Source organism: Macaca fascicularis, chromosome 13, assembly GCF_037993035.2.
Source record: "Macaca fascicularis isolate 582-1 chromosome 13, T2T-MFA8v1.1".
NCBI classification, from domain to species: domain Eukaryota; kingdom Metazoa; phylum Chordata; class Mammalia; order Primates; family Cercopithecidae; genus Macaca; species Macaca fascicularis.
Genome location: NC_088387.1, coordinates 7,576,776 through 7,593,376, shown reverse-complemented (window position 1 = coordinate 7,593,376; position 16,601 = coordinate 7,576,776). Strand labels below are relative to the sequence as shown.

At 40.4% G+C, this 16,601-nt stretch overlaps 1 protein-coding gene across 1 annotated transcript in view; it reads right to left on the bottom strand.

Moving 5' to 3' along the window:
* Positions 1–1,462: 1,462 nt before the first annotated feature.
* The window catches only part of TMEM182 (transmembrane protein 182), a 416,631-nt gene continuing 401,492 nt past the window's right edge, over positions 1,463–16,601 (bottom strand). Inside the window, exon 7 of the transcript XR_012421977.1 lies at positions 1,463–3,671. The gene's annotated coding sequence lies outside the window, so the exon portion shown is untranslated. The remainder of the gene's footprint in view (positions 3,672–16,601) is intronic.

The window sequence follows — 16,601 nt, the reverse complement described above, 5'->3', positions numbered from 1 at the left end:
TTTTAATAGTTCAGCTAGATAATTTCCTTAAGAATCTTTTTTTGGATCCAGAGATGGGTGGACAATTTCCACTTGCTAGTGGGTAAAAAGTGTAATGAGTTCCATGCCTATCTTCCCTCCTACGTCTACCCACATCCCTATTTCCTGGATACTGTTCTTGGGTTCACAGTTGGTTAATGTAAAATCAGGCTGGCACAGGATGTCTTGCAGCTAATGTTTGAACTAAAGCCAAGAGAAGGCACCTTTCTGGTGCTGGTGAACTTCTACCCCATATGGGCCCAGTGAGTGCTATTGTGTCCATGAATAAAGGCACCAAGGCAGGGCGGTGCAGTGCAAATTTAAGCCAATTATTCCTGCATTTGCTCTCCATTGGCTGCTTCTTCCTTCCTGGGACTCCTCAGGCTGATGCCGAACATATTCAAATCTTCCCCTAAAAGGTTTAGTCTAGGTTGCTTCTTCAGTACTGTTTGAACATTAAATATGCAAATAATCATCATTACACTTCCAACAATTACACATGTTTGCGAGCACCGTGTCAAGTGCTGGCAGCAGAGCAATCATTTGTAAAGACAAATATTCCATTCCAAGAGATGTCATGCTGCTTAGAAGATTCTTTTTTGTATTAGTAGCCACACTGCTGCTTCCTAAAGTGTGCAAATGAACGTGACAATGCTGCCAGGAGCTGCCAGGCCCTTCCCCTCCACAGAGCAGGTGCCAATCACCCACCCCACACAGCAGAGGCCTGGCCTCACAGCCCAGGGACATTGAACATGGCGAATGTGAGGAGGCCCTCCCACGAGGCTCCCCGGTCGGCTTCTCCCTCCTGCGGCCCCCTCCCCTGCCATCCCTCTTCTCTGAGGGGGCCTCAGGCCTTCAGAATATTTTAATTCCTGATTTCTGACTATATTATCATGTGTTTGTAACAGATGAATTGTCATTTGTAGCTCAGAGGTGATGTGAAAAACTGCCTGGAACCACAGGCCTGGTGTTGCAGCCGAGCAGGAATTCTTTTCTTTGCGTTTTTACCTCTCCTTCTTATTATTTTTTCCTTTTCGCCCCTCCCTTCCCCTTGCTCCCTGCCTTTCCCCTCCTGGTTTTTCACATAGTTATGGATAATTGTCACCATTTTCTTTTATCGCATCCAAAGTAGCGGCTTAGAGGGGCCTGGACTTGAGTCAGGACTAATCTTGCCTTCTCCCAAAGTAGGAAAATCCCAAGTCTTGCAGGGCCCAATTGATAACCCTTGTGCTTCTCTTCCATGAAAGACGGATGGCTCTGGCAAGCTTGGGAGACTGCAGATAATGGGATTGACTTGGTACTTAAATCTCAGTGAACCAGGACAGCATAAGTAATTAGTGAATTGGATCCATCCTGGGGTGCTAATGATGGCTAAGTCTGCCCCCACGCCATTCTGAAAACGACAAGAGGCACATCCATCTCACGCAGATAAAAACCAAGGGGACACTGCTCACAGACACCATTTATTCCTTCTTTAGTGCACAATTTATCCTAGAAGGGAAAAAAAAATCTAATTTTCCTCAAGTGATACCCAGAAGACCAAGTGACCAGGCTCCCACCAGAGTTCATTTTGATCACAATACTGCTCCTGTTTTTAATTAAGAAAGGCTAATTAAGAAAAACTCTACATTTATCTTCTTATCTACTTGTCAGCATAGACTCTCAGACATTACCTATATTTGTTTACAATTTGGTTACTAGCTTTCTATCAGTGAGCCCGTGATGATTCTTGGTTTATATCAAGGTCGGTACATTGTAAGGATTTTGATAGTGTTTTTAAGAGTTGAATAAGCACAAAGATAACTTTTAGTACAGTAGATCCTAGTTACACACCACACACACACACATATGTATGTAAAATACTAGTTACATGATGTGCCTTTATATGTTTTTGCTCGGTTAATTCAAGTGGAAGGCATGTGCGTACAGTCTGGCCTTCTCGCTCATTTTTCTTTTTACCCAGAGTGATGGCACTTTATCAGGATAATTTAGATAAATGTCTTTTCATGGAGTTCACTTATCCTTCCAGCAAACATGATCGACAAAGAGCCACGAAAGACGAATGACATTGCATTTTGATCAAACGTATACTCTGTCAACGCAGGAGAATCTCAAGGTGGCCATCTTCCTTTTTCTTCCTTTTTTTTTTCCACCTAATTTGATCAACATTCCCAACAATGAAAACATCCACAAAATACAGTTTTTGTGGAGATGACCAGGGCTTCTAAGAATGAAAAGTGAAAACCTGAAGCAAATGGATCTCAACTCACAAGTCAGCAGTAATCCAACGTGCCAGCCTGACAATTCTTATGTAGATTGATCAGAAATAAATGTGACAGACTGTGTGTCTCCTTTCCCCAGCTTTGTCATGGCAAAAGGGCGCTACAGCCAAAAACAAGCTCTGCCTTTTTAGTCCATTTGAGTCCATCTCTTCTGCAGTGCTTGCTTGCCTTTCTTTGAACGTTTCATTTGGGGGCCAGCTGGAGTTATTACAGACAAGAAGATAAGCCAAAATAACTGGTTAGTAAGAAGCTTTCTTGAAACTAATTTTCCTCTCTACTTCATCTACCAACCCAATCCTTTTGTTTTGTTTTTACGTGAGGTTTCTTTCCATGACCCTTAGTTTCATGATGACTGACTTCTCAGAAGGCAAGTTTGTGTCAGCACATGGAACACACGCATCAGTGTGTTATCATATCAAGGACTGATTCCCCTGAGACCTTTCTTAATATTTAATATTTCAGGAGAAAGTTGATTAGGCAAGCACTCGTTTTTCCGTCCCAATCTGTAATGATTGGGTAGCATTTAGACTTATGCAGGATGAAAGGGGACAGGATCTCACTGAGGAGAGTGAGGAGTTCGAGGAAAGGGTGAAATCTCGTTTCTTCCTGGCATGCACAAAGTTCTGATTTGGATTTTTCTAGATATGGACTTTCCTAAGTTTTAGTTTGTCTGAAATTTGACTTTCACTTTTCAATATTCATGATTCAAAAGTGTCCGTCTCCCTTGAGCAAAGAAAGTTCATGTTGATCTTATGAGTTTGCAGAGAAACAATCTCATGTATGTGTAGAATGTGTGTGAGAGATATTTATGAGTATTGCTTGAAACAGTTCTTTTCACTTATCAATATGGAGTTTTATTCTTAAAATGTTTTGTTATCTTAATTCATTTCTACCTATACCAAGGAATAATGTAGACTAATAAATAACTACAGGTTTTCCAACTATCACTTCTCATATAAACGTATAGTTTTAGAATTCAGTGTACCAGCACAATAAAATTTTTAAAATATGGTTTATAGTTATTTTGAAAGAACGAGTGACTTGTTAAAAATGTCATTTTTAAATATTAAATATAGCATTATGTGCAAGAGGACTTGACCTGAGGAAAAAAAAATACATGCATCCCTTCTGACAAAAGTGGTACTTCTATAAGGTATTTCTGTAGATAACTCATATGTTCAAGTTATTTAAGAAAAACACCGTTAAAATGTTACAAGATATTGAAAGCAAATACGTACTCATATTTGACAGCAAAATGTGAAAGATCCTTGATGTTGCTGTCCAATTACCTAGGTCTGAGTTGTAGCCTCACCACCCATTAGCTGTGTCTTCTTCGGCACCTTCCATCACCTCTCTGTTACTCAATTTCTTCTGCAAAATGAGAACAATAATTTTACTCACCTCATTGGGCTTTTGTAGGATTAAATCAGTATAGTATCTAGCACATATTAAGCACACACCCAAGTTGTATCTTATTAATAAAGGTAAGTTTTATTTTTCTCTGTGGATAAAAGATTTTACATTTCTACCAAAAACTCTAGGGCTCCTTTTGCTAAAGAGAGAAGAGCCATTTTACAGATAATATTCATAAAGTGCTGATGTCGGTGTTCCTAAAATGCATGAACCCTGTGATTAGCCTATGAGACTCCTGTCGGTGTAGACCAGGGTTGGTCAGCCCTGCATCCTCCCCAACCCTCTGCAATGCTCTGCTCATAACGTGCCTCCATTTAATGTCTATTCAAGGAAAGATGTGTTCCACACCGAGTCCCCTTCCCCTAGAATCAGAAAATATCTAATAAATGTGACATTTACTGCCATAAAATATGGTTTTTTAAAAAGTTCATCATTGAAATTAAAAAATGGGGCTTCCTTTACATAGTACCCATTGTGAACAAATTATCTGATTCTGTATTGTGGGTGTGCATTAAAGAAACAAATTGAAGGTTATCTTAATATTACCTTATTGTAGACAGAAATTAATGGCAAAATGGAGAGCAATATGTTAGATATAAATTTTGGTTTTTAAATGTTTAATTGTTTGTTCCTTCTTTTTTTTTTTTTTAAACTGGTAAATAGGGGACACTAAAAATGACTTCTGCCTTTCTTCATAGATTAATCTGCACAGTAATAACAATTTTTAGCATTTTGAAATTTTAAGGAGAAAATATTAAATAAGAATTTTAATGTATTTTGGCCTGATGGCTTTCTTATCAAAATTCACCATTTTTCAAGTTTGATATTCATTGTTGAAGAGATTTTGACTTGCGTAATTGTAATGAAGCAATGACTACATTACTGTTTGAACTTTCCTGGCCATAAATGGAGAGTCCCTTTACTTCCTGAGAAAATTGGGTCTTTAAATGGGATCCTAGCAGGTGGAATAGCCCCTCTGAAGGGTAGGGTTACATGTGCAACTTAGATGAAATCTATGAGGTATTCTTTCTATGAAAGAGATTGAGAGAATGGGGGAGAGAGAAAATGTGAGTGAATGATTAAATGAACTTCAGAAGCATTTTCATCTGGGAGACAAAGTGTGAAAGGAGGAATAATAAATGACTCCCTGCCTTTCTAGAAAACGGTTGGTATCCATTGTCTATTCTGGAAGCCATCTGATAGCCCATGCCATCCACCAATGGGCATAGAAAAGTTTACATAAAAGAAAAGGGGTCAACTCAGTAGAGAGAAGAGGCTTAGCCAAAACAAACTGAAATGCTTCATTTCACTAAGGTTTGATTAATAGGATATTAGACACCTAAGACCGCTGAGACAAGAGCTAACTAGCCTTTAGCAAACTGCACTGTGAATCATACTTCACACATCAAGATGTGAGGTAATGAGATTCTCAAAAAGTACTACATTTAGAAACAACCCCTTAAACTCGAACGCACAATTCCCAACTCCTGCCAGTTCCTGGCACACTTCCATGGGTGAAGTTGGAAAGGAAGCTCTGTGCTGTTTTTTTTTAGGGGTAGTTTTTGTTTGTTTGTTCCTGACCACTGATAGCATGAGCTAGCAGCTGGTGTGAGAATAAAGGAAAATATGTGTGTATTGGCAGCAGACAATTTATAACATGGCGTGATTATTCTCTCAGAGTCTTAAACATCAGAGCTTATGGCTTCAAAAATAATAATTCACAAGGACAACTTTACAACTGCGCACTGAAGGATTTTTGCTGCTGTTGTGTGATGTAGGATTTTTTTTTAATCTAAGGGGATGGGCCCTTAAAGATTAGTGTGAATTTCTGACCAACATGGTTCATAATTGATCAATCTTGAACATTTAAAATTTTTCTTAAGGATTTTTCAGCCACCACAGGCCATTTTTAGCCAGGGAGTCGGCACTAGGTAAACCTACATCTCCACCTAGTGGTGTCAGGGAACAGCTAATTACTTTCTACTACAAGGAAACAGATTTAGTCACCCTTGGCAGGCAGCATGAAAGTCCTTGGTCGCTGCGTAGTTGAAGTACAATATTTAAAGATAACATTTTAATCTCAGAATATTCTTAAATCCTTTCCGTTGCCCTCCATATTTTCCTTCTCCTCAACCCTAAAAGCTGACATTATTAGATTGCAAAATAGCTGAAAAATATTCCTCCCACTCCATTTTTCATTCTTGCACTGTGCTCAAAGACTTTGACCAAAAACTCATTTGGGTAGCAACAGATCATCTTTGAGGATGCCCCCACCCACCTCTGCTTCTTATCCTTTGCCAGTTCACTTTTGGCAGGTGTCCCCACAGCAAGAGAAACGAAACCGAAGGTTCCGTATAGATGTCTCAAGGCTCATTTTCAGTCGGCTAGAAAAACTACTTATAATGCTCCTGCAACCCACAAGTTAGGGATGGGGCCACCTCTGTGCTCCACATCCCACGTCGTCCCAAACAGAGAAGGCATATCAAGACTCATTCTCACGCAGCAGAGATTCTTAGCTCTTGGTGCCTGGCTTTGACATTAAGCCCTGACCCCTGTGCTAAAAAAGAACCGGTTAAGCCACACTCATATATCTAAAGCTTATATGATTTGAATAATCAATAAACAATTAAGACTGTTTTGCTCCTTTAATACCAAAAGGACATTTGAATTTGGTCACAGTTAAAAGGAAATAGTTTGTTTTGCTTTTAATTTGATTTGCAAGATTACAGAGCATCTGTTCCTCAGAGATGTCATTTCAGCCAATTATATAGATTGTCTTCTAGTCGCTTTCTCGCCACTGGATTCATCACTGGTATCATCCACACTGTAGTGAAATGGAGGAGCCAGGCTTTTTGGCTGGAATATGTCTGGAAAAATTAAAGCTAACTAAGAGAGTCATTGCTTGCTAATCCCTGTAATTAAGCACTACTCGTAGGAGGGTATATTACACTGATGGAGGCTGTTGCCACTGTATTGGTCCTAAAAATGTTTAATAACCCTACTCTGTAATGTTGAATTTTTCACACCTGTTAATTAACGCCCACTAACTTATATAGAAGGCAGAAAAAAAGTATAAATTGTCAGTTTGCTTCTACTCTAGCCTATCTTTTCTCTAAACCTAGTGTTCTGGAATGTGGTTCCTTAAATTGCAGGAAAGCTCCATGTGTTAAAAAGTGGAGAGGGAAAGGCTAGAACAAGGGGATTCTTAGACCATTTTAAATTTTCTCCATTTTTAGGGCAAAAGGTCCACAATTCTTTAGCTCAGACGTTGAAATTCATCTGCTGTCATCATCTGCATTGCCATTAACACAGATCAATAACACAGTGACTTTTTCTTATAACGCAGTGACTTTTTCTCATAACTCTCCACCTGTTTCTCAAAATACAGCACTGACCGTAGGTGGGAGAAATTTTGCTTGGTTTGACTGCTAACGAATTCTCAATATTATGTTCTTTAAGTAAAAAAGAACTGTAGTTTACCATCTCTGGGCCTGATTTTTATAAAATTACGTTGAAATAATCAACACAACCTCACTCCTTGAGCATCCTTTGACTTTTTCCAGGCTCAGACATTAGCGATAGTCACCTGAACATGAAGCATTCCCACTGAGGACACTTCGACCTTCCACAAAAGGACCAGTTCAGAATGAGGCACCAAAGAATCACATAGATTCTCAAGACTCGGTTACACTAAAAGAGACTGGTTTTAGGTAGAGTGGGTGAGAAAAAGTCTTTTCTGTGTATGGGGGGTTACAGCTGACCATAGGCTCCTTGGAGTCCAGCAGATCCTCTGAAGCACAGACAATGCACAAAAGTCAGTCTCTCCTAGCTAAGCCTGTGAGTGTGATGCCCTCCACTGAATGAGCCAGGATTATCTAGTGAGGTGGGACCGTAGCTGAGTTTCCATTAGGGAAATATACATGTACACACACCCAGGCACACACACATGCACGCTGCCTTTTCAGTTCATCAGTCAAACATTCAATGACTCCCTAAGTTAACCCAATTGTGAACCTTGTATTTTAAAATCGTTAAGTACTTAAGTAAGAGTTGTAAATGTCACTCCACGGGTGATTTGTGAGCTTGGATGTGTGGGGTTGCTTTTGGCATCTTACTACCACCTGCCTCTCTCCCCACACCTACTGATCTAAGGGCAGAGGATGTGAAAGTTTCCCTGCTGTCAAATCAGCCCATCTACTAACACTGTTACTAACAAGGAAAATATGTGGGGTATTGCTAATAATTTTTTAAACTCCAGAGTTAGGTCCATGGTAAAAAGTCTTTCCGATCTATTAATAACTGACTATTCTGGCCCCTGAGATAATGGTTACACTGCGTCTTCTGCTGTCACAAGGTGTCACTGTTAGTCAGGGACCTAGTGTAGCCTGGTGGGCACTTGTGCATTATGGGGTAGACGCCTGCCATGGCCCCCATCCCTGCCGGTTCTGTGGCAATGCCTCACACTGGGCTCCAAGGGCGGAACTCTGTTGGTACCCACTGGATGCTCAGCTCCCCCAAGCCCAAGGCTGTCATGAGTCACGAGCAAAAGGGCTTCCAAGCTCAGGGCCCCTACTGAGGAGGTCTTGGGTTCATGTTATCAGCACTGAACTTTCTCAACGCATTTCAGGGAACATAAATTTCCCACTTTGAACTACACTCACCAGGGGGATGGATCCCTTCTCTGCAGAACCGCCATATATCAAGGGCTCTTACAAAAAGTTCAGGCTTCAGTGAGCCAAAAAGGTTCTACCCTCCCCTAAGACAGGGAATCCAATCTTCTTCATTTATAGAACAAAAAAGAGATTATTCCCCTATACAAAAAAGAAAATCTGCTCTCTGACTGGCATGAGTTTTTAAAATTCTATACCTCTTATTTTCTGTGTCAAGTATATAAAATGCTCCAGTTCCTTTTTTTTTTTTTTTTTTTTTTTTTTTTTTTTTTTTGAGACAGAGTCTCTCTCTGTTGCCCACGCTGGAGTGTGGTGACACCACACGATCTCAGCTCACTGCAAGCTCCACCTCCCAGGTTCACGCCTTTCTCCTGCCTCAGCCTCCCAAGTAGCTGGACCATAGGCGCCTGCCACCACGCCCGGCTAATTGTTTTGTACTTTTTAGTAGAGACAGGGTTTCACCGTGTTAGCCAGGATAGTCATAGTCTCCATCTCCTGACCTTGTGATCCGCCTGCCTTGGCCTCCCAAAGTGTTGGAATTACAGGCGTGAGCCACCGCGCCCGGCCAAATGCTCCAGTTCTTTAATAGATTATATTCTTCTTTGTTAATAGTCACTGAAACTTCATTCTCTGACTCCTAAGCAATAGCTTGGTGAAACTTATTTTGTAATGAACATAAGAGCCAAACAGCAAGGCTCAGCCTGTCACATCACCCACAGGCGGGCATTCAGCAGGAGCTGGGTGGCTTTTCTATTCCAGCAGGGGAAAATTCTCGTCTAGAAAGAAGCTGCCAGTCACGGAAGTCCAAAACTGGAGGAGAGGGATTCCAACAAAACCCTACACTAAGGAGCAACTCTTGTGTGGGTGGAAGGACCCACCATACACTTGGTCGTTGTTTTCCCCTATCATTTGCTTCCCTTTTTTTTTTTTTTTGAGATGGAGTCTTGCTCTGTCACTCAGGCTGGAGTACAGTGGCATGATCTTGGCTCACTGCAAACTCCACCCCACCTGGCTTCAAGGGATTCTGCTGCCTCAGCTTCCAGAACAGCCGGGATTACAGGCACACGACACCATGCATGGCTAATTTTTGTATTTTTAATAGAGATGGGGTTTTGCGGTGTTGGTCAGGCTGGTTTCGAACTCCTGACCTCAGGCGATCCACCTGCCTCAGTGCTTTGCTTTTGTTTGTTTGTTTGTTATGTTGCTCCTTTTTTTGTGTAAGGAAATTTAGTACCTCAGTGAAGGAACGTAAAATGGAAACCAAAAGAATTCAGTAACTCACTGACATCTTTTAAAATACAAAAATAACTCCAGAGGTGCAACAGGGTTCCCACATCACAGCAAGAAAACCAAACCAGAAGCGCCACAAAATATAATAAAAGAACAAATTAAGGACTTCATGGAAATCAAAGGGAAGAGACTGAATCTATTTCCAGTGCTAAGGCATTCCTGGGAGCAGGCAAGACACTGCAAAAAAAAAAAAAAAAAAAAAAAAATCAAAAGTATACAAAAAATTGTCCAATTCACAAAGTCAGAGATTTGCTCCTGAAATCCCATGTTGATTTGAGCCCGTCAGGGCGAGAGGTGGGGAGTCTAGTGTTTTCTAATGTCAAATGTCTTTCTTGTGAGGATAGGCTCTGAACAGACTGAATTTTCCATTTGCTATACATGGAGCTGCTAGAGCTCAGTGGAGTGGTTTAGAAAATTTAAACTGGATAGTCACTTTTTTCTCTTCATTCTTTAAGTAGTCCTTCAGTCCCCTACAGAAAGCTGTAATATGTTTGGAAATACTGGATGGGTAGAATGGGAGAGAAGTCCAAATTTTGTGATCCCTATCTAAGGCAAACTGTATGAGCAAACACTTAGCTGACAGCTCTGGCCACTTTCTCCAAGTCCCTCAGAGAAATGCGAGATGCCAGGAGTACTTCATAAGTAGTTTTCTAGTGATCATCTTGAAATCCCAGTACTTAAATGATGATGGATATTACTAAGCCTTGGGAAATACCATTACCAGTCCCAAATTGAATCACAAAGTCTTGAAGTATGACATGGGAAGAACCCAACACACACCTCAATATTGGACTAAATGTTGTAGTTTTCTGCTTATGGTTGTTCTAGAAAAACAAACTACCATGTGAGGAGTTTGAAGCAGTGGTAGCCTCTCAACCTTAATGCCTTAATACCTTGTGATTGTTTATAACAAGTATCAAGGCATATGCTATTTATTTTTCTATCTCCTGGTCTATACTTTGATTGGTTAAGAGCAACAATTACTGCTTTTCTTGGTATCTCTAATGGTTACTGCAATGTGGGTCTTGGTAGATGTCCAGTAAGTAAATGTTGAGTTAATTTTTCTTAAAAATAAGATACAACAAGAGTGGATCTTTTTAACTCTTGAAATGTGCTGATTTACTCTGTCATTTATTACATGAGAGAGAGAGAGGGAGACAGAAAGAGAGAGAGAGAGTTGAGTATTTTAAGTCTCTTTGTTGCTCTTCTAAAAATTGAACAGGATAGTTTAAATGGAGCATGGACTAAAGAGAGATTAGAACGAATAAATTCTCAAAATCTAAGAATTATTCCATCACTTCTCACATACACTTATTTCAATAAGACTAACATTATTTGAATCAATAGTACCAGAATTACTGAAATCTGATAGCTTAAAATAATGTTAAGGCTCATGCTAAAACTTCTTCATGACAATAACTCGGCAAATATTATCAACCTAAACCATCATTTTAAGCACTTCCAAATATTAACATATCCATATGTCCTCATGAAAGCAGAATATCCCAGAGTATGCTAACTCACTGATGAGTCATCTGAAAGAGCATTCATATAGATACTTTTGTTTCTGTCCTCTCTCAAATTGAAAATCATAATAAAACTATAATGGCTTTGAAGGTGCATTTTTATTCTTTTTCTGCTTTTTTAAAAATATTATTTTCAGATTTCCCTCTTCACTCTCCAAGGCCCCAAACTTCTCCTATGAATTTTTCTCCAGCACATTTGTAAATAAAAAGTTACAGAGAGTAAGGCTCAGTCATGGCATGTCTTTTCGCCATTTTCTTCCTTACAGACTTCTGCCTTTTACCCCCAAATTTTCGGATCAAAATGAAGAAATGTAAGCTGCAATACTCTACAAGAATCCTTTCTGTCTTCACCTCATAGGTTTGACAAATATTTCAGAGTTTGTGGGAAGGGGGAGAAACAGGGCACCTTGGGGGGTAGGCACATTGGGAAAGGTGGGCTAAGCACTAAAGGCATGGGGTGCAGTGGTTAAGATCACTTTTCAGCATCACTGCAGCTCATCTAGACTCCTTGTCTTTAGAGTGGAAACAAACATTGTATTTGCTATCCAAGTGCTGTGAATTAAATGAAATGATGCATATGGAGCACCTAGTTTAGCCTCACAGAGCTGGCAATGCTGAACAAGAAGACAATCGGTTCTGTGGTCCTGGATGACTTTGGATACCTTCAGTTGCCACATACTTTTAGATATCCTCCTGTTTCCTCTCAATCTCATTCTTATTCTCTCCCTCCCCTCCTCTCCCTTCCTAACCCCTCCCTTCCCCCAGCCCCTGTCTCCCTCTCTCTTTTCTTATGCCATTTCTTTCCAATCTTTGTTGTTTCTCTCCTATATTTCAACTTCTAATTCAGGATGTTAAGTAGCAGGTATGTTCAACTTAAAAGGAATGTTGCCATGTTTGTTCAATGAGTTGAACCTACACCTAACATTTTATCTGTCTAAACCTCTAAATACGAGCAGACAGAGCCCCAAGAAACATTTCATCATACAAGACCAAGTTGTGATGACTGTGCCTCTGGTACTCCTCACATTGACCCTGCAAGGTCAGCGTCATTCCAAAAGGAGGAAACTGAATGAGCAAAATCAAGGCTCATACAGACTCACCAACGTAACCCAAGACAGAACGGAGCATAAAATTAGGTCTGTTTGACTCCAAGATCACATTTTCCCATTAAGTCTTTGAGAGATAAAATTCACATCTCAAAATAAATGGTCTAAGTGACCTTCTAGACACCTGAGTAGAGATTTCTTTTCCTAAATCTAGCCACATTCCAGTGTTGTAGCATGGATTTGACATCCTGACTTTAATAGTGTGGAACAATCTTTTCACCCTATATTCACAAGCTGTAACCGGAACAACTAAGTGTGGCTGCCTACAAAGTGTTCTTAACCCTGGTAGACTCTTACGTCTGCTTGCATCCATATCCCATACTCAAAAGTACCAGGACCCAGCAGAGAATGCTAGGATCCAGTTTGCATGGCTGTTTTTCCACTGTGCCTTTCCTGAACTGCTTTTTCTCTTAGGTCAGCCAATCTCTGCTACAATCTTCTCCTCCAGTCACTCTTCTTTCATAAATTTCATTCTTCAAGTCATAATACTATAATACTTTTCTTCCTTAATTATGTCTTGGAAACACAATGCTGAGGCTTGCTACATGTTGAGACTGTAATTCATTAGCACAGAATGATTGTGGGAACATGTCCTCACTTCTCATCAGCAATTGGAATGTGGATCCTCTCGCTGTTTAGCTTTCCACAATCTTTATGAAACAAAATGCAATATTCGTTTCTAAGGCTTTCCTGAGCAACTGTCTTTTAATGGGAAAACTTTAACAAAAAAGTATGTATCGCATGCCAAATAGCTAACCTCACTCTCATAAATATTTATATTTTAGCAGAGTTGAAACATCATTTGTAAGATGGATGTGCTTCTTTGGCATTCCAACAAGAAAATGTCTTGGGAGCTGAGCCCGTTTTTACAGCTAATGGGCCCAAAACCCTTGGTCATGTACTAGGGATTGGGTGGGGCAGGGGTGGGGGGGTGGCAAAGAAAATCACTGTGTTCCAGAAAGAGGTCATCTCAGAAGAACTTCTCCAATATCATCTTTTCACTAAAGTCAAGATGAAACAGGAGAATAAATGTTTGGGAATGTGGTTTGGAAGGATCTCACGCTGCTGTTTTGAAGTGGTGTGTCCCTCAGAGAGGTTGGTTAGCATGGTGTAGTGACTGGCTCTCAGCGTGTGGTCCTCATGCCAGAAGCAGCATCTGCTGGGAACTTGTTAGAAGTGCAGATTCTCAGGCTCTTCAACAGACCTGCAGAGTCAGAAGCTCCAGTGGGGGGAGAAAAGAGTGTTCTGTGTTCTAACAAGCCTTCCAAGTGGCTCTGAGGCACACTAGATTTTGAGAAACATAGTGACTTATAGCCCTGGTATTAGAAAACCCTGTGTTTAAATCTTTCCCCTTTATCCCTCCTCAACCCCCATACTACCCAGCTGGCCCTTGGTGAGTGATATAATCATCTCATTCTCTTTATCTATGAAGAAAAGGATAATAGTACTTATTTCATAGATTTGTTGTAAGAATGCATTGAGAAAAAGATATATAAATTGTTTGCTCCAGTGCATAAAATAAGCAAACAGTGCAGTACATTTATGCATTATTATAAATAATAGATACAGTTTAATTAAATAATCTACATATAGACTGTAAATGCATGAGGAGAAAAGGTACATTTTTAAACAATGCATTTATAAAAGTCAAGACAACCTTGATTAAATTTGGATGATTAAAAGTAATTGTATGTGAAAATCATTTTTTTTCTCTCCTGTCAAAGAAAGATGAACTTTTTGAGGATGTGTCACATGCCAGGGGCACCTTTGGAGCATTACTGTAAATTCCCTGGGCCCCTCCTTCTGCTCTGTCTGCTGTAGCAGAGACTACTTCTGAGCAAATGTTTGTCAATTCTGCCAGGGGCAATGCTCAGCACCCAGACCTTGCACCAGGGCTACCCCTCTACCTCTTGTTTTCTGCTCTATGGTTTCTCTGACTTTATGGCCACAGAAGGCCTGAGAAGCTACTCAACATTCACCATTGTACAATTGGAAGTGCAGGAGAATTCATGACCCTGAAGCTACTAGAAATGGATGGGAGACAGGAGTCAGCAGGTTTCTCTTTTCATCCACTAGATGGACGGTTCTCACACACATTTCAAAACCCCTTTGGGGAGATCTAGTGCCAACTCAGTGAGACAACTTTGGATTTGTTTTCTTTGCCTCCGTGCTACAATCCCCACCCATCTTGCCCTCTACTCTTGCTCCCTGGGCCCACTTCCAAAGTAAGCCACCAGCATCCGAAAGCTAGTCTCAGCCCCTGTTAGAGGACCTAGGCTAAGTCAGCCAACTTCAGACAAAAGGAATAATAACATAAAAGTTGATTTTTTCAAAAATGTTCCTCAATAATTCTGGATGTAGACCCAAGATCCTTAAGCTGAGATCAATGCATGCATTTCATATGGTTCCATAAAGCAACTGAAAATTTATCCAAATTTTGTGTATGTACATTTTTCTATATAATATCTTCAGTAGCATTCAATGGGCTCTATGATTAAATAAAATTAAATTTACTGTTCCTGTAGGTGACTGGACAAATTATAGTACATTTGAAGGACTCTAGAATATTTTGGAAGATTCATATTTCAAAATATTAAAGAGTATTTAAAATAGATGGAATGTCAATGAGGTCTTGTTTTCTGTTTGACTCTTTTGCTGTGAGGATGAGACCACTCATTCTGTTACTTTTATGTCCAAATCTCAAGGTTTTGTTTGGGCCAACACAGCTCTAGGTCTCAGATTTAGCCTCTGCCCATCTCCAACCTTATGTTCTTTCATCCTTGTTGATTTTGTATTAGTTTGCTATTAATGCTCGTGTTAGTCCATTTTCATGTTGCTTACAAAGACATATTCAAGACTGGGCAATTTACAAAAGAAAGAGGTTTAATTGGACTTACAGTTCCATGTGGCTGGGGAAGCCTCAAAATCATGGTGGAAGGCAAGGAGAAGCAAGTCACATCTTACATGGATGGCAGCAGGCAAAGAGAGAGCTTGTACAGGGGAACTCCTCTTTTTAAAACCATCAGATCTCATGAGACTTATTCACTATCATGAGAACAGCATGGGAAAGAGTTGCCTCTGTGATTTAATTACCTCCCACCGGGTTCCTTCCACAACACATGGGAATTGAAGATGAGATTTTGGTGGAGACACAGACAAACCGTATCAATGCTGTAACAAATTACTGCAAAGGTATGGCTTAAAACAGTACAAGTTAGTTCTCATACAGTTCCAGAGGGTAAAAGTCTGAAATGTGTCTCCCTGGGCTAACATCAAGGTGATAGTTGGGTTGCATTCCTCCGAAGGCTCTGAGGAAGGAATTTTGTAAATTGCCCAGTCTCGAATATGTCTTTGTAAGCAGCTTGAAAATGGACTAATACAGTGAGGCCTTTTCTGGTCCTCACTGTAGCCTCTTGCTTGTGTCATCACTATTTACATTGACTCCTACTTCCCTCTTACAAGGACCCATGTGATTACATCGGGCCCATCTGGAAAACCAGGAAAATCTCACCATCTCAAGATCCTTAACTTAATCACATCTGCAAAGTCCCTTTTGCCATGTGGACCTTGCATATTCACGGATTTTGGAGATTAGGACGTGGCTATCTTTGCAGAGCCATTATTCGGCTATCACAATGTTCTTTGACCACGCCAAAAGCACTCCACCACAGGAGATCTGAACGTGCTGTTCTCTCTCCCTGGCCTGTTCTCCCTCTTGTTACTTGCGTGGCCAACACCCTCTCTTCATTCAAGTGTCTGCTCAAATCTGACTTCCTCAGAGAACACCCACACCCCCACCATGATGTCACCTATCTGTGATACTCCCCGTCACTCACTATGCCCTTTCTCAGCTTTAGTTTTGCTTAAAACAATTACATTAAGAAACTAGATGTTACATACACATTTGTCGTTTTTTAAGAAGCCTGTGGTCTGGTAGGACAGACATAAAAGTAATCCAAAAAGGCAATGCAATATGCAATAAGGTAAAAAAGAATAAAGAGTGTTCTAGCTAAGGAAGGTCTGAGGAGGAAAACACTCACCAATTCTAGGGAAGGTAAGAAAGGTTTTACAAGATTTTCTGTGAAAATAACATGACCTGTTTGAATGGGGCAGAAGGGGTAAAGCAGTGCCCTGAGTTGTGGGAGTGCCTCTGAGCACGGCTGGAATGTTAACGTAGACCAGCTTCCCACGTGCTCACAGCAGCAACTGTAATAGTGAAGGCCATGGCAACTTATTAAGGGTTGAGTCGTATACTGTGTTTGTCTCCTGCTCCCAATAATTCCTGATCTAGAATGT